Source organism: Etheostoma spectabile, chromosome 8 (assembly GCF_008692095.1).
Source record: "Etheostoma spectabile isolate EspeVRDwgs_2016 chromosome 8, UIUC_Espe_1.0, whole genome shotgun sequence".
NCBI classification, from domain to species: Eukaryota; Metazoa; Chordata; class Actinopteri; order Perciformes; family Percidae; genus Etheostoma; species Etheostoma spectabile.
In genome coordinates this window covers 18,365,964-18,385,227 of record NC_045740.1, presented here as the reverse complement: position 1 = coordinate 18,385,227, position 19,264 = coordinate 18,365,964, and the positions used below count along the sequence as shown (strand labels likewise).

At 41.5% G+C, this 19,264-nt stretch overlaps 1 protein-coding gene across 1 annotated transcript in view; it reads right to left on the bottom strand.

The window, feature by feature from the left end:
- gpr37a (G protein-coupled receptor 37a) overlaps window positions 1-19,264 on the bottom strand; it is a 39,137-nt gene that overhangs the window by 4,580 nt on the left and 15,293 nt on the right. The window lies entirely within an intron of this gene.

Sequence of the window (19,264 nt, the reverse complement as noted above, 5' to 3'; positions counted from 1 at the left end):
AGTGCAGATGTCACGGGAACTTCTCCTGTTTGGGACTCTGAGGCTGCTGCTGCGGCTTTCGTGTTAGCTTACGTCTGAACTGACAGCCATCTCAAGATGAAGGTATTGCCTGCAGCTCGGTCTTGCTTTGAAAAACTTATTACGTTGGGACACTGAACGGGAATTTACTACCCCAGTGATCACTGATGCAGGTTTTACAGAAGTTGTGTCCACATGGTGGTGCTGACTGGATCAGTGAACACATCCAGACAGATGGAGCACAGGAACTGATCTTCATTCATCAGACAGCTGGCAGCAGACATCTCGACACTCTGAGGCAAAAAGTGAAAAACTCAACTTTGATTCCATATCCTTTATTATTTTTTTCAAACCACAAACTTCTAGCTCTGCTAGTATGACAATATGTCGGATAACCAAATTTCCACAGGTTATTTGGGCTGGCATTGAGTAGTTTCAAGATCGGCAATGAAACGACCAACATATATCCATTTATATTAGATGTATATGCGGAATGGTCTGCGTATAGAGTGTTAGTAGTGTTCTTTTACAGATACTAACAGAGTTCCACATTGAAAGTTAAAAGTTTAAATGAATGAACCAAAGACTGGAGCAGATATGAAGGCAGTTGACGAGTACATCACAAAGATTTTTTTTTCTTTTGAACCACGGCCCTCTGGAGGGGTTATGTTCTGCCAAAACACACTTTATGATTTAGGGCAGTGTTTCCTCCCACATTATTATTAATTAATAAATTGAATTTGTATACGCTTTTCAAAACTCAGTCACTTTTTTAATTAATAAGAAAAAATCACTAAGCACATATATACACAATACTAATACTCTCACTTAAATACAATTTGCAATACAGTAATTCATTTTGGTATTAAGTCATTATTAATTATATCAGTTTCCATCTTGACATTCTCTGCTCTACATGCACTTTATATTCTGGGTCTAGTAGATAGATTTACATTCTTTCTATATGTTCTCATACTGCCCATTGCTGTAGATCCTCTGGCTGAAACCTTGTCTAAGCCAAAGACTGTATAATATAATATGACAAAGCAGGTGTACATCACCCATTGGTTTAGGATATTTGCTACGAGTCTGAGTTTTGCCGGCGCCCATCACCTGGTGGTGGATTTGACATTTAGACAAAGAAGGAGAGGGAGGACTGCCTACACTTTCCGTTACGTTACACACTTTCACCGTCAATCACATCATAGCCACTCCCTGAAACACCCCCTGCTTTATTGACATTTTTAAAATCGAGACCAAATTAACATCATTCTACATTGCAGAAGACTTAACACTAGTGATGAGACCATAAACTAAGTATGAAAATGTTTCCTGAGGTAATGAATCAAGTGAGAAGTGGTTACTTTCTCTAACTTCTACAGAAACCGACCTCCTCTGCAACCGCACTGTCTCCCCCTGTTAATCAGAAATGTGTTAAGGATCTCCCCCTCTGCTGGAAAAGATAGAAATCAGGTTTAAGGAGTCTCCCCTGCTGGAGAACAGATAGAAACTCAGGTTTAAGGAGTCTCCCCTGCTGAGAACAGATAAGAATCGGTTTAGGATCTCCCCTGCTGGAGACCAGATAGAATCAGGTTTAAGGAGTCTCCCCTGCTGGAGACCAGATAGAAATCAGGTTTAAGGAGTCTCCCCCTGCGGGAGACCAATAGAAACCAGGTTAAGGAGCTCCCCGGCTGAGAACAGATAGAAATCAGTTAAGCAGTCTCCCTGTGGAGACCAGTAGAATCCGGTTTAAGAGTCTCCCCGCTGGAGACCAGATAGAAAGCTTTAAGGAGTCTCCCCCTGCTGAATCAGATAGAAATCAGGTTTAAGGAGTCCCCCCTGCTGGAGACCGATGAAAGCAGGTTTTAAGGAGTCTCCCCTGCTGGAGACCATATAGAAATCAGGTTTAAGGAGTCTCCCCTGCTGGAGACCAGATAAAATCAGGTTTAAGGATTCCCCCGCTGGACGCAGATAGAAAGCAGGTTTAGGAGTCTCCCCCTGCTGAATTCAAATAGAATCAGGTTTAAGGAGTCCCCCCCCTGCTGGAGACCATAGGAATCAGGTTTAAGAGTCCTCCCCCTGCTGGAGAGCGATCGAAAGCAGGTTTTAAGGCACTTTTGATTCGGAGCCCTTTGTGAACCGATGCTTTGTCTATTAATTGTATACAGTCTATGGTCTGAGCTCTGGCCTCCCTTCCCAAAAAGCCTGTCTGCTCGGGTTTGTGCACAGCCGCCCAGAGGAATTGGGCCTGGCGTTTGCAGTTGAGAAAAATTTCTGTCTGTTGGAGAAAGAGCTCCATTTTGTTTTTGTACTCTATACATCAAGTAGATACACACAGACATATTACACACTAAAAACAGGAAAATCCTCAAAAGCGTAACAAGGGCTCTTTAATTAATTGTTTATACTTAGATTGACGATCAATTCTGATTTTAAATATCATGAATACATTTTCACAACCCCCACGGCCATCAATGAACCTCCAGTTAGTTGAATTGAGGTTTGGAGTTCATACAGGAAACAGGCCTGTACGTTATCTTAAGCTAATGCTATGCAGCTGTGACTGCATCCTGTCTAACCTTAACGCCAGAGTTATAGTCACTGTTGTTGTTTTTACCTCTGTTTTGTATTTCTGGTCTAAGGTCGCATGATTTTATCTACAGTGACCAGTTATGGTTTACTGTTCTTTATATGGTCAAAGAGATGTGCAACAGCCAGATTTGGTTTGAACTAAACTTTGACAGACTGTTTACTGAGGTATTTTGTCTCTGTAAGGCAGTGTACTCACCTGTGTTTGGCAGAGATTCGGCTGTTAGGAGGGTTCAGTAGAATGTTTCTTTTCTTGAGAGAGAAACGGAGAAACGGTCTCGACTGCAGCTGTGCTGTTGCTCAGACCAACTTCACTTTCAATTCAAAAACGTGAAATTGCAGCTCTCTCTTTCTGTTGCGCCACCTCTCAGTGCCCGTTGCCAAGAGGGGGGTAGAGGGAGTTTAGATCCTTTACTTACCCTCACGTTGTCCTTGGGTCAAATTTGACCCATTTTCAGTTTGTCATCACAATAATGGACCTTCAAACAAGTTGAAAATGTCATCATTAGAAATATCAAACAACTTGGTTGAACTAAATTGACAGACTGTAACTGAGTAAAAAACATCAAAAAGACCCACTACTTAAAAAGTACAAAATGTCAGAAAATGCAATAACTTTTTTCACGCTTGACGGAAAGACAACACAAGGGTAAGTAAAAGTACTAAAGCTTACACATCACACACTACAATTAGTGTTGCATTAGTGTATGTGCTTAAATACTTAAAGTGCTCATGTTCTGCTTATTTTCAGTTCATAATTGTTTATGAGGTTGTACCAGAATGTTTATGTAGTTTAATTTTCAGAAAACACTCCATTGAGTCCACCTTTACTTCAGTGAGCGGTGCGTCACTTAGCTCACCTTGTAACACACTTTAGGATGCTCACCTGCCGCTAGCCAAGCTAGTTGAGCGAGGCCCAAAGAGTTCAGATTGTATCGCCACGTCAGAGAGGCAGTGCAGAATTAAAAATGTTACGTTTGGAAGACCAATTTGTTACATTTGAATAACATACCACTCTGAAACGTCTGCTCCAGTCTAGGTTGCGAAGCTGGTTTGGGTTGTTCTCCCCGTGTTTTGATTTCAGACTCGGATTCGAACATGTAGCCTACTGCTGAGCCGTAGCCATGTTTACAGGCTGAAGCAGGATTGTTTGGATAACACTAGCTGCTTTCAGGCCCGCCTTACTTTGCTCCTGACTGGCTAGTAGTCCTTACCTAGGTACTGTAAGGACCTCATACTCTGCTCGCTCTGACTGGCTAGTAGTCCTTACCTAGGTACTGTCAGGGCCCTCATACTCTGCTCCTGACTGGCTAGTACCTACCTAGTACTGTCAGGGCCCCATACTCTGCTTCTGACTGGCTATAGTCCTTCACCTAGGTACTGTCAGGACCCTCATACTCTGCTTCTGACTGGCTAGTAGTCCTTATAGGTACTCGCACATGTTTGACTTCCAACAAAGATGAACACGAGTGAGATGCTCTCTGTGTACCTTGAACAGAGAGCTCAACACACAGGGTGAAAAGAGGGCTGTAACAAGGTGCAGTACAAACAAAATATGGTGTTTTTTTTTTAATTAAACCATGTAAACCTATTCTGGTACAACCTGTAAATACAATTATGAGCCTGAAAATAACATATGAGGTCTTTAAGTAAAAAAAAAAAAAGCAAGACTAGCAGCCTTAAGATATTTAACACTAAGTGTAAACAAGCCCTAATATTCTTTTATTTAATGTTACCGGTGAGTGCAGCAGGAAAGTCAGGGATACCCAGACATTGAGCTAGATGGCAGACAAGAGCTGTAGGTTTTGCTCTGACATTCAATGAACCACCTTTTGAGCCTTTATTAATAGAATAATTTCTAGACTTTTTTACCAACTGCAGAGGCATGATGGACATTTCAGTTTTTTTATTCAAACTTTTAGCATGCCTAATTAAATAATAAATGTGCATACTGTACAATATCAAAGTACACCCTCAATTCCATGATCATTTAGACTGTGTAGCCTATGTTTGTTAATTTAAATTAGTCCTACATTATATCAAGTAACTCTGAATCCAGTAAAATAATATATCTAACTGACTCAACGTGTTTCCCTTAATTATCAAAATGTTCGTATTGTTGTATAACTCTGTATTACTTTCTGCTGAGATCTTATGTCAGTGTTACTTCATCAAAATGACTTGCATGGTTTTTGTTTAGTTTTTTTTTTATTAAGAAAAGCTTTTCACTCAGGAAATGTACAAATAACAGTAATGTTCGTGATAATCCCACTCAGATTACAGTTCAGTTGTTTTTTGTACAGTGTACAGTGTTGTTTGTCGGATCAGTGCAGATGACTCCCCCTCCTCCTGCAGCCTTCCTCCTCCTCTTCCTCCTACTATTGGGTCCTCTTCTCTCTCTCGAACGGAGCTCGGCGTCTCCACCGGGCGCTGTCACCACGCACCTACCCCGGTTTCCGCGCGTAAACTTCATTGGAGAAGGGACCTACACCGGCTGGGATTCAACACTCTTCCCTTACTCCAGCTGCGGAGGATCTGAGGGTCAATTAACTTTTTTCCAGCCCAATTTGAGGACATATTTTCCGCTCTGGCTCTCGGGTGATGCCTCCAGACTCGGCTGCTCCGGACGCACCCAACCCGACGGTGCGCATCTTATACACGACCAAATACTTTGTGAAAGCTGGTTTCGCGGAAAGATGAAAAAAAAACTGATTTATTTTATTTTTGTGTGGCGGATTAAAGTTTTGGACCGATTACCAGAGACAAGCGATGGATCAATCATTTCGGAAAACGCATCAGTTTGATCTTGCGGTTTAGACAGAAACCACACAATGCTGCTTCCATTCTCGAGGCTGCTGTGTTGTGGCTGTGCAGCGAGGCCGTCGCGAGTCAGCTCGTCTGGCAGAAAACAAAGACGATTTCAGTCCTCATTATGAATACCACCGCTGAAGGAATGCCAGAGCCGGAGATGAGTACTGTCCCGGGGAGGACAATGGAGGACGCTCGGTGCAATACGCAGGCCTCGTTGCTGGATACCTTAAACCCGTCATCCTCAGACCTGCTAGGGACACCGATACCCCGCGCGTTGTGCGTAAAACCCTGCGCAAAATGGAGTTGGACTCAACCGACGCGTACCCGGAGACGAAGCTTTACGCACGGATGTAAACAAGCGGGGAGCCGCGAGTGAGTAGTCAATGCAGCCCGGGAAAGTGCTTAAACAAACCCCGCATGACGCACGTGTAGCCTCGGGAGAACCGGACACAACCGCGGCGGCGACGGAGCGCTAAACTCGGCAAGGAAGCGGAGCGAGCCGATGCAGGACGGAGCCGCGATGGCGCAGGAACACGAGCCCGGGACCCCCTTTGGACTCAACACCAGTGACTATGAGGAGGAGTACTCCCTGCCGGACTTTCCCGACACCACGCCGTTCGCGCCGGTGAACCCGCGGACCCGACGGAAGCAGATGAAGAACCCGTTTTAACCCCGTCCGTCGAGTCGTACGGAGCGTACGCGGTCATGATCGCCGCCGCCGTCATCTTCAGCGTGGGCATCATCGGGAACGTGTCGGTCATGTGCATCGTGTGTCACAACTACTACATGAGGAGCATCTCCAACTCGCTGCTGGCCAACCTCGCACTCTGGGACTTCGTCATCATCTTCTTCTGCCTGCCGCTCTGGTGTTCCACGAGCTCACCAAGAACTGGCTGCTGGGGGAGTTCTCGTGCGGATCGTCCCCTACCTGGAGGTGAGAGTGGAGGGGGGGGGGGGGGGAGGTTATAGATTTGATGCTTGGTCGACAGGTGTGCCAAAAAGTGCTTATACGCGTTTATACATTCACAAAACTTGGAGAAGTGTGTTACTGGATGTATTGGCCCTTTAAGGTATTTCATATCTCCTGGGTGGGCTCTAATCTTCAAATGTAACCCTCATTCAATGAATCAGTCATTTTGAGGCAGACACACCTTTAAACCAAAGTCGGAGCTGCACACACTTTTTGGCAAGTGGAAAAAAGACTGATTTAGGGCACAGGGCGCTCAGCAATACAGAATGACTGAGTTACATGTGAGATGTCAGTTGTGAAAACAGGTTTGACAGCTGTTTGTAATTTTCTGTTCAGAGGTTGTTGATGAAGACAAATTAAGCACAGTTTATATCACATTTGAACCGTCACCAGTATATAATGTGACTCACATTGTGCAGCTTCAGAGCTCATATAGCTGAATTAAAGCAGTGTAATCATCCCTCCTCATCTGGCCGTTAATAAGCAATCCCTCACCAACCTGTGTCCTTGTAGGTGATGGAGGACAAAATCCACAATTCTGTGCAAAATCACTCCTCAGCCTGAGTTAATGAGATCAAGTGTTTTCTTATGTGTCTCCTCGGGAGCTGCGTGGAAGGAAAGTAACACAGATATACATTTTGTACTAAAATGACAAACTAAATGTAGACAAGATGTATCTCAACTGCCCAAGCCTCATTTCCATGTTCCTCAATTTGTCATTTAACACACACCGGGTTGCATAACGAAATGTAAGTTGTAGCTCCATCAAAACGTACAATTTATACAAATATTTAAATCAAAATATAATAAAACAATATATAGCAACTTACATTATATCCAACCTTTTAAGTAAATATGTAGCGCGTCCCACTTTCATGCTGCGACTAAAGTTCACGTCCTGTCACTACCGTGCATTCACTTTTTTAACTGCCACATTAAGGGGAAATCCTGTAAAAAGAATCAATGATAAAGCCAATTTTAACAAAACGTATCCTAAAAAAGTTTTAACAAGAGATTTCACTGTAGTTTTCATTCGCATGTACAAAAAAGCCACTGAAAGTTATTTTGATCCTAGAAAGTCGCTCACTATTACCCAAAGTGTAACTTAGGGGGGGGGGAAGGGGGCAATAGTCAAACTTGTCCAGTGCAACGCACCCAAAAACCTATTTAAATTCCTTTACACAAATAAAACACTTGTACCATAACTAACTGTTGCAGAAAGATTCCCCCGAATGCAGGAAATGAAGTGCTTAGTGTTAGAAATGTCAATTTTGGCTCAAAAGCTGATACCTCAACCCCACCCCACCCCACCCCCCACCCCCTCCCCCCCAGGTCACTAGGATCAAATGAAATGGAGTCTGCTCCAGACGTGCGGTCAGTTTTAAATCTGGTTTAATGTCACCACATGTGAAGGCTCTTTATCTGATCATTGTCAACAAGACGACACTTGCTGAACATGTGACCCCATGCTGTCCAATCAGAGTGAAGATCGGGATTAACGAAGAGTCTCCGGTATTAACAACAACCCCCCCCGCCAGGAAACGGACCCCGTATCCCTCACGTTGTCCTCGAGTCAAATTGACCCGTTTCCCTATATCATGTTCTTTTTAATTCCCCAAAATAACATGATGATTCCACCCAACGCTCTTGCCAAGTACCATCTATACTTTCATTAATTTTTTGTCTTATTCAATTTATAGCTTTGAAAACAATGAAGGTGGTTTTGAAATAGTACTGAGAAAAGTTGACATATTGTCTATCCTCAACATCCCAGGGAACTGAAGGTAAAGTTATCGACTGGTCTCCCTGAGGAACACACGAGCCGTCATCGATCGCCAATCTCAGTTTAAAATATCAAACATTATAAAAAAAAAAAAAAAAACGATTGTCAGCAACTGGATTTAACAACTCAAGATTAGACTCTTTTCAGATCACCCACCCACTATGTAAACGTATGTACAACAACACCAACCGTCCCAACTGGAACAGACAGTCCCTCTCTAACCCTCATGTTTCCCTAATTGTTCTTTTTACTAACCAATTGTATTACCCAAAATAACATGTGATTCCACACAACGCTCTTTGGGGTGATTTTGATTGGTAATTTTGGGGCGTCTTATTCACTTTATAGCATTTGAAAACAAATGGAAGTGTTTTGAATAGTATTGAGTAAAAGTTACAATTCCAGTCTGTGATTATCCATCACATCCAATCCTTTAATTTTAGTCTCAATAATTCCTAATTTCTGCTTTTCTAACTCAAACATTAGATATAATTTCCTATAAATGAGGTTTATTGGCCATAAATTCCAAAATAACTGTAAAGCTAAAGTTAATAAGTTAGTGTCACGTAGTGTTGACCATTGGGGTGTCAACTTTTACTCAATACTATTTCAACAACACTTCCATTTGTTTTTCAAATGCTATAAAGTTGAATAAGACGCCCCAAAATTACCAATCAAAATCACCCCAAAGAGCGTTGTGTGGAATCAATCATGTTATTTTGGGTAATTACTCCAAAGCGGCCCAGATGTAGAAGAAAGGACGACCCTGAGCACCGACCAATCAGAGCGCTCAGGCGTCTGAACACGGAGCGGGTTAATACAGCAACGGCTACATTCAAACAGACAGTACATGAAAATTAGATTTTTCAAATTGTTACAATGTGTAAAAATGTTCTAGAAGAAATCCAAAATAGAAGTTAATGAAACTTATCCACTATGGTATCTGTGATGATTTATTGGTACGCGCAAACATTGATGTAGGCTAATTCATGCAACAATGTCCTGTATCACTGCTGCACTAGCTGGTTTTAAAGACCTTAAGTCTTAAATACACCTATTTATATAAGTTAAATCTTGTTCTGTTAACTCTGTGTATTGAGCTCTTGTTATATATATAATATATATATTATCTATATATATTATATATACACAAGTCTATACATATACAAGATTTGGAATGACATTCCGTATCACAGCGAACACTATCATCTATCACATATTTTAAAAAGGCATTCAAACACGCTCCTTCTTAACAGTTACACTTGCACACATTAATTAATTTGTTTATGTATGTCCACGCCTGTGTCTGCACGGTCCGTATTTGTCCAGCCCAGCTGATGTCTTGTAAATGTCTTTGTCCTTATGTAACTGTATTGTTGTTGTAGTCGTCTAACCTTATCTTTTCATATCGATGTCTTGTATAAATGTTTGTCCTGACGTGCTGTAACCATGTTTTTATGTTTCTGCAGAACAGGAACCTGCTGAAAACCAGTTTTTAAAGTGAGTCAGGCCCGTTTTTTACATTGTAATGTAATGTTACTTTTTCTAACTTTCCTGTATATAAATATATGAATAAAAATATATACATGTCTGTATTTGGTAAGCCTTGCCCAGGATGTTTCATTAGAGGCCAGACCTGCACCGGCTCAGGCCAGAAACCGTCAGAGCAAACTTCTTTCACAAGTAAGAGCCTGGATGTGTTGCCCGTGGTACTGTGGCACTGTTCACTGGGGCGGCCAGCTGAGAGACTCCCTCCGTCGTCATGACAATAGGAGGCGAGGACAATGGCACGCTGTGTCCTCCCCGCTGGGCGGCGGCGACGACGATGATGATGATGATGATGACGAAACGATGGCGAGAGTGATGCTGAGCGAGATGCAGCAAAACACTGCGGTTTTTTTTTTGCCTTTTCAGCAAAGAAACTTTTGAAAAACGTTTGCCTGATAAATATAAAAAATAAAAAATAAATGATGTCCTTCATGGACTGCCTGTCTGCTTGTTTCTGCTTCCTGTCCATGCCTGAGGTGGTTTCTTGGACCGACTGTAACTCGAGTGGATGAGGACATGTTGTGTGTGATTCTGAACTGTACTAACAAACAATGGCGGCTGTGTCTCTGGATGGACGAAGACGGAGAGTCACAACCCCTCTTTCTAGTGTCCTTCTCTACATCTTTTTCAATCTCTTTTTCTTCCAGCAGCTATTCTGATTTTGCACACAAAAAAATGGTATATTGCAAGTACACTTATTATCACACCTATATTACATTTTCCACTAGTGGTGAGGTTTCTTAATAGCTAAATCATCATTTGTTCTGTCCAACATGTTCTTATTGTGCTGTAAGAAACACTGAAGCCCTACATTTATACTGTTGGATGCTGAGATGGAGGACTCAAGTCCAGGACTCAAGTTGCTGTTCTCTGGACTCGTTGACTCAACTTGGACTCACGCACTGGGGACTTGTATTCGAGGGTTTGTGAAATCAGACTTAAGCTTTAATGAGTAGGACTCAGAGGTTGGACAATGATTCTGACTCCTTTAAACTAATAGGCTGATGGGAGTCGAGGACCTGACTCAGACTCTCTTTGGTGACTCGGAGTCGAACTGGGGACTCGGGACTTGACACATGGTGACTCACCTATACTGGTTAATGCTTTTAGATGTAATGTTCTGTCATTGATGGATGCTTTCGCCAAACAGTTATAGATAAAGACACTATGGTTCTTTTATGCATCTGGGACGTGTATTCTGACTCCGAATGACATTCCAGGCCGCATCAGGACTTTACAGAAGATTTGCTGTTTATCAAAATCGGAAACGTGTTTTAAAGATCGCGCGAAAGAAGCACCACAATCAAACTGATTTTGTTTTTTTGAAAGTTTGTGTTTATAAATGGTCTGACAGTGTTTACAACTGCCACTTTTGTTTGACATTTGACCCGCGTTCGAGTTGAAGTGACAGCCCTGGTTTGTTTCTGTTTCCTTCAACTGAATTGTGCCACACAAATAATGTGACTGTCTAAATGCAAGCCAGGGTTTCAAAAAAATCTATTTTTAAAATAGTTTTTAATCAAAGTGACACTTCTTTTGTGGCTAAAAAAAACTAAAACGTAACTCCGTCTTTACTATTACTGGCAGAGTGCAGTTTTTTTCTCCGCTGCTATCAAGTAAAAGCAACCGATTTACAAGAAAATCATCAGCAAAACACAACACGCATCAACACAGCATTTTCAATGTATTACTGTTCATCCCATCCACCCACTCATAACAAGAAAGGAAACCAAACCCAGCTGCTGATACAGCAATGGTCAACAACCTTTGTTTATGCCCGTAACACAACAATTTAAGGTAACACTTCATTTTAAGAGTCCGTAATTCCCATTATTTTCCTAAAAACCATGTATCATCATTTATAGGTAAAATAGACAACGCTTAATTGGTACATGCTCAATTAAGTCAGGGTTAATGCCCGCCGAGGCTCCATTGTGAGGACTTAATGGACATTGCCCTGCCAAAGTTATAATGGACATTAACCTGCTTATACCATGTCACTTGCCAAATAACATTCTTTTAAACCCTATTTTATATTTTAATGCCTTTTACGACTCAAAATTTTTTCTTTTAAACAACGAGTCCATTTCCCTGGTTACGCCCGAGGGTTTGACTATACCTGAAACAATCATCCCATCCCATACGGTTCTGCTCCATAAATAGGACGTACATCAGCTACGACGTTGCCACTCTTAGCAACGAGAGATAATTATATTGTCAGAAACCTTCAGCTCAGACAGCTAAGAGCCAGAAAATCTAACGCTATGCTAGCAGTAATATAATTTGACATAAAACTTCTCATCTTCCAGCGCCCAGATCTCAGTGTTCCTGATGAAGCATTTCGCAATTTCCGAGAGCCCCCCTCTCTCTCTCTTACATTTCCTTGCTCTCAAACGCAGACTGACTCAGATTAAACTGTAAAACCGGGCAGCGCTGATCAATGTGAACCAAGATTCTTCATTACTGCATTTCCTATTTCACACTAAAAACACATTTTAGCGTATCATTTTACTGGAATAGGAGATTGTTACTAGCCGGCCGCCTTTTTGTTCTGTGATGTGATCGTACGTCACCCCAACTGGGGAGCTTAATTGGGAAAATCCTGTGCGTCGCAGTGCATTCTGGTAGTTGTAGGTTTTCTACCCTTTTGAGTAAAAGGGACATATCACAGCTCTCTGGTAATGGAGCACCGATTTCAAAACTGGTTTAAAAAAAAAAAAAAAAAAACTCTTTCCAGGGTAAAATACTTATAATAAACATTCACCACAACTAACTAAAATCTAGGTTTTTTTTTTTTCTAAAGGAAATTACAGACTGTTAAATAAAGCGTTCCCCAATTTATCATCCTGTATCTCGAACTCAAACCCCATTTGTTTGTCATCCCGACTAAGTTGTCATCAGGAACCATGTCTGCCAGCTTCTGTAAACACAGTGACAATGAACAAATAATAGGGCCGAGTGCAGATTCAGTACAAATACCGGTAAGTGAATTAAAAAGAACTAAACACATGAATGCTTTCAACTAGTACCGACTGTTGCTCTCTCAATATAAATCTCTGTAACGGTGAATGGACACAGTGACGTTTTCGTCTGTCCGTCAGAAACACAAATGTGTCCAACAGTTTTAACTCAGGAATTTACAGCCTGATAGTCAACACATCCACCAATCAGACTTCGTACAACCAGGAAGAAGCCCCGCCTAAAATGTGTTTCATGCTTCTTGCGTTCAGGGCGATTTGACGGTCTGGACGATGATATGTTGCGACGCGGCCTGAGGGACTGTGCCTGGAGGGACTGCATCGTGCATGGTCGCCGCAACCGTCTGCTCTTCATACCGATTGTGGTCAAAGTAGTCTCGCTTGCCAGACCGTCCTCCACAGCGTCACGAAGGAAGTCTGCAGTCCAGACAGCATTGCGGGATGTGAGAAAGACGTGCTCTGGTTTATCGGCATTTCTTAAACCAATCCCAATCGTATTGGCGGTGCTAAGCACCAGACGGAGCCAGGGTGCATCGGCAAAATAGTCTCGGGAAGGAACTTGTTTTGGGTGAACATGTGTACGTTAAAAAGGTCTTGCAACGGAAACTCCGATTGGACAGATAGTCTCGCTACTGTGTCTGGATTTACCTGCAGAGATCTGAGGACCAGTAACCAGAGTCCTCAGAAATCCACCAGAGGTTAACTGCCAACACAAAAAAGAGGAAGTATTCAGACATTCGTGGAATTTCCAGCGGCACCGGACCAATCCTGGGAGTGGAACGTCGTGGATATAGACTACTTCCCTTCTGTAGCCAACTGTGTAAAGGGCCTACAGGACGCGTCTGCGTTGTTACAAGATCTTGAAGGTGTGCACCTCGGCGCTCAGATCGCACCGCACCAGGCCGCCTTGTGTATACCACACTTGCCGCAATAAGCATAAAACAAGCTTTATAAAGACCGGCGGTATCGGCGACGATACAAAAGCATGAAACCCTTTAAGGATGTTGACCGTTCAACCCTCAGCAGTGCGTCCCCACAGCGCTGTAGGTGACGGCTCCCTATGGATGGTGCTGAACGGCGACAGCTCCAACACGGTGGTGGTGCATTCGTTGTCGGTGTCGCTGGTGGCCCGGCGAAAAGAGGCGGGCCGCATTCCTCGCAGCAGCAGCAGCAACAGTCCAGGAAGGCTTTGGTGAACGGCCGCACAGGCAGAGAGCAGCACCGGCGTCACCGCGGACTTACAGAAGAGCAGCATCTGGCTGACCAGGTGCAGGATGTCCAGGGTTCTCTTGGAACCCGGCCGCCATGTACGCGCTGAGATGTTGCAGATGTTCTCCGATGATGCAGAAGCCGTAGAGGATGGCCAGGCCACCCGGGCAGTTCATCTGGCTCTCCAGCTGGATCTTCTCTTGTTGCCGCGGACGCAGGTGCGCTCGGCACGGCGGATCTTGCGCGCGGTGACCAGCGAGCTGAAGATGGTGAACAGCGTCGGCAGGCAGAAGTAGCAGCCGAAGTACCACCAGGCCGCGCGCCGTCGTAGGTGAGTCCGAGGACGTACAGCTGTCCGGGAGTCGGTGGAGATGGGACCACCACGCTCGCACGGCGTCACGTCGGGGGGGTCGCCGTCCTCGGTGACCAGCTGTCGGATCAGCAGCTCAGGCCGCGCCACAGCAGTGCCCCACCCAATGACGGAGCTTGGCCGTGGTACGCCCGGTTCTCGATCATCTCGTTACATCTGCACTTGGTCGGCGCGAAGCGGTCGATGCACAGAGCGCACAGCGTGAAGGTGGTGACCCGAGCGAAGCCACCTGGGAGAGCAAAGAAGGGTCCAGGGTTACACTTCTCAAACAAAAACCTTCAGAAAGTCCTCTACACTCAACTTCTGAACAGGATGCTAGACTAAAAAATACGGGAATACATTGTTACGTATTCAGAATACAAATTATGAGTAAATATTCTGTTACAGTTACAATTTAAATAGTTGTTATTCAGATACATTTACATTGTTGAAATCAATGGAGTACATGAAGTTACTTCCGTTTCACGAGGTTAGATAGATAGATAGATAGATGGATAGATAGATATAGAGATATAGATAGATAGATAGAGATGGATAGATAGATAATAATAGATGGATAGATAATAAGATATATTGCACCCCAAAAAATGGGAAATTCGGTGCACACACAGTACATTAGTCACAAAACACAGAATAAATATAATTGAGATACTAGGAAAAATATACATACATATAATATACATGAAATACTACTACTACTACTAATAATATAATAATAATACTAATAAGAATAAAATATAGAAAAAATAATTAAATATATAAGTAAATATATATAACAAATGTGCAACTGCTTAATAATATGCCAAATGTATGCTATTATTCACTGTCTAAATAAATTAAGGCACTCCATGCATTTCCCAAAACCTCAATAGAAAATGAAAAACAACCTCTGCTTGTCAGCAACCACCTCCTAGCGTCCAAATACTCCACCTCACACTGAAGCATCTTAAAAGGCAGTTATTTTATTATTAGCCAAGAAGTCGTCAGCTGTAGTTTTACTGTCTCCTTGGTATTTTATAGCTGTATCAGGTGTACCTCTGTAGTTTTACTGGTCTCCTTGGTATTTTATAGCTGTATCAGGTGGTACCTGCTGTAGTTATTATGGTCACCTTGGATATTTTAGCTGTATCAGGTGGTACCGCTGTAGTTTTACTGGTTCTCTTGGTATTTTAAGCTGTTCAGGTGGATATCTGCTGTAGTTTACTGGTCACTTGGTATTTATAGCTGTATCGTGTACTGCTGTAGTTTTACTGTCACCTGTATTTTATAGCTGTATCAGGTGGTACCTGCTGTAGTTTTACTGGTCTCTGGTATTTTTAGCTGTATCAGGTGGTACCTCTGTAGTTTTACTGGTCCCTTGGTTTTTATAGCTTATCGGTGTACTGCTGTAGTTTTACTGGTCACCTTGGTATTTTATAGCTGTATCAGGTGGTACTGCTGTAGTTTTACTGGTCACCTTGTATTTATAGCTGTATCAGGTGGTACTGCTTAGTTGACGTGAACTTTCCATTCTCAGAGCTGTAAACCGTGTCGTCTTCCAGAGACTGAACTGTGTCTGTCCTCCGGGTCAAAACTGCAAATTAACTTCTTTTTTCTCCTATGTTTTTGACGCTTTTTGAAACGTTTGTCACTTTTTAATAATACCTATTTTTGTTGTTAAAAAAACAACCAGGAATTATGGATTATTGGACTCATAGTTAATCAGAGGATGTTGAGTGGATCACAGTTTGTTTCAAATGCTATAAAATTGAAAAAATAAACACCCACAGTTCAATGAGAGTAATCATTGATTTTAATCTAAAAATAGGTCAAATTTGACCAGGACAACACAAGGGTTAAGAGACGGACTAGCCCCGTTTGACATGCTAGCTAACGTTAGCTAAATTAGCTCATGGTAGCAAGACTGCGGTTAGATTTTTGTAGTAGGCGATGTAGTTCTGGCTACAAATACAAAAATCGAACCCACCAGTATAGGCTGTTCAGTGAGCCAGGTGTTTGATGGCCGCATTCCTACACTTATAAATGCAATTCAATGTGGAAGTAATACCAAATGTTCAGAATATGTTACTCAGATTGAGAAGAATACGTTATAATGACATTTTTGGGCATTTATTCTCAAAGTATCCCTCTCAACACTGTCTGTGTTAACCGGACGACAATTCAAACCTATGAGTATCGGGACTACTGAGAGGAAATAAAACCATGGGAGATATAGAAAGTTAAGTATTTTGAGAAAATGGGCAAAACATGAGAAAAAAAGTCATTACATGAGGTAAAGAAAGTCATGATAATGACAGTAAAACTCAATAGTAATCATGAGAAAATTCAAAACACCATGTCAAATGTGTGATTATATTAGGTCTATGTTGAGGACTTTATACATTTTTTTATTAGTTTTACTGTGAAGACTTGTTTTTGGATTTTTAACTTTCCTCTAAGAAGGTTATACTGTACAGCTTGAATCATTTTCTTCTTTGAATCATTAAATTGACTTTTGAATACCTTGTAAAAAATTACAAATTTACTCCCACATAACATCTTTCTCCTTTAAAATCATGACATTATCTCTCCCAAAATTTACACAAAATTACTCATTAATTCCAACTTCTTTCCTCATACTGCTTTTAACTCAAATTGTTTCACCAATATTTCGGATCATTTCCTCATTAATTTGTATTAGAGATTCCGAAGGAACGCCCTAAAATGATGAAGAAAAGAAACTGTTGTTTTCCTCTATTTTCATCTCTCATCATACGTTCTACAAACTGAACTGTGTCTGCAGCAGTGAGACTGGGATTTGTGAGAATTAAACATTGGCAGCAAATGTCATTTTACTTATTTTTCAGATATTTCCTGGTTTATACAAAATGTTGTGTGTCGGCACCCCAAGTCAACGACATGTCCGACTGATTATTATGATTATTATCTCTCTGCAGCCACTTTCAAGTCTGCAGGTTGTTTTGTAGAATAAACAAAACAACGTACACACCACACACCACAGATTCAACTATGAAACTGGCAAGTAAAATATGATCATAGACACTCAAACTGAACCTGCTCACAAAGTCACAAACACGTCTGTTGGGACTCAGCAGCTGTAAACACTTCACAATGTATGAAGGACAAGACAAGAAAACCAGTGTGTGTGTGTGTGTGTGTGTGTGTGTGTTGTGTGTGTGTGTGTGTGTGTGTGTGTGTGTAAAAAATCATGATGTTTATGGCATTAACAAGTCGGAAACTGGTAATTATATAGTATCTCTGATAGGATATGACAGTCTGTCAAACGGATGACCTGAAACCTGCAACAGCAGTGTGAGGGATTGTGGGAAATGGTGTTCATTACAGGCAGCCACAACACACAAGTATTCATGATTTGGCACTGGGCATTTATTTATTTGACTATTTATTACTATTATTGGAAGACATTGTGATCCTAAGAGCCTTTATACATACAGAGTGTGTGTGTGTGTGTGTGTGTGTGTGTGTGTGTGTGTGTGGGTGTGTGTTGGGGGTTGGACCATCACAGCAGTTTTCACATGTAATCCTCTTTGTGTTTCATGTGATTACGCTCCATTAACGGTTAGAGGAGACCACAGGACTGATCTCAGATCTGCAGTCTACGGCTCTCAACACTTGTTTTTTTCCACATCATTTCACTGTTTTATTGATAAAATATACTGTATGTATGCTTTTTATATTAAATTAAATTACCCTAAAATAAGAAAACCTAACAAATAAAAAGACAAAATACAAAAAATGACAGTTTGTAAAATTGACATCAGTAAATATCGCTAATGTCATTTACAGAATGTTTCATCATATCATACAAAGAGCTGCAGCTGTTAAGAAGATTAATTTTAATCAATCCGACATTTTGTTAACATTAAAACGCTAAAAAACACGTGTTAATCTGCCGCCGATGTTTACATCACAGCTGATTAACAACATGTCAACTTCAACATCACCAACACACACACACACACACCGGCCAAAGTATGTGGACAGCAACTTCAAAATCCATGGACATTAATGTTCTTCTGTAACTGGCGCACTCGGTGGCTCAGCTTAACCCTCGTGTTGTCCTCCGTCGCAAAATTGAAAATCAACACTTTTGTTGACACTTGTTATTGATGTTTTTAACTTTTTCTGAAGTTTTTGTCCCTTTTTTCAAACGTTTTTGACGCTTCCCCCCCCCCCAATGTTCAACACTACGTGACACTAACTTATTAACTTTAGCTTACAGTTATTTTGTGGAATTTTGGCCAATAAACCTCATTTATAGGAAATTATATCTAATGTTTGAGTTAGAAAAGCAGAAATAGGAATTATTGAGACTAAAATTAAAGGATTGGATGTTGATGGATAATCACAGACTGGAATATGTCAACTTTTACTCAATACTATTTCAACAACACTTCCATTTGTTTTTCAAATGCTATAAAGTTGAATAAGACGCCCCAAAATTACCAATCAAAATCACCCCAAAGAGCGTTGTGTGGAATCAATCATGTTATTTTGGGTAATTACAATTGGTTAGTTAAAAAGAACAATTAGGGAAACATGAGGGTTAAGAGAGGGACTGTCTGTTCCAGTTTGGGACGGTTGGTGTTGTCTGTACATACGTTTACATAGTGTGGTGTGTGATCTGAAAAGAGTCTAATCTTGAGTTGTTAAATCCAGTTGCTGACAATCGTTTTTTTTTTTTTTTATAAATGTTTGATATTTTAAACTGAGATTGGCGATCGATGACGTCGCTCGTGTGTTCCTCAGGGAGACCAGTCGATAACTTTACCTTCAGTTCCCTGTGGATGTTGATGGATAGACAATATGTCAACTTTTACTCAGTACTATTTCAAAACCACCTTCATTTGTTTTCAAATGCTATAAAATTGAATAAGACAAAAAATTAATGAAAGTATAGATGTGTACTTGGCAAAGAGCGTTGGGTGGAATCAATCATGTTATTTTGGGGAATTAAAAAGAACAAT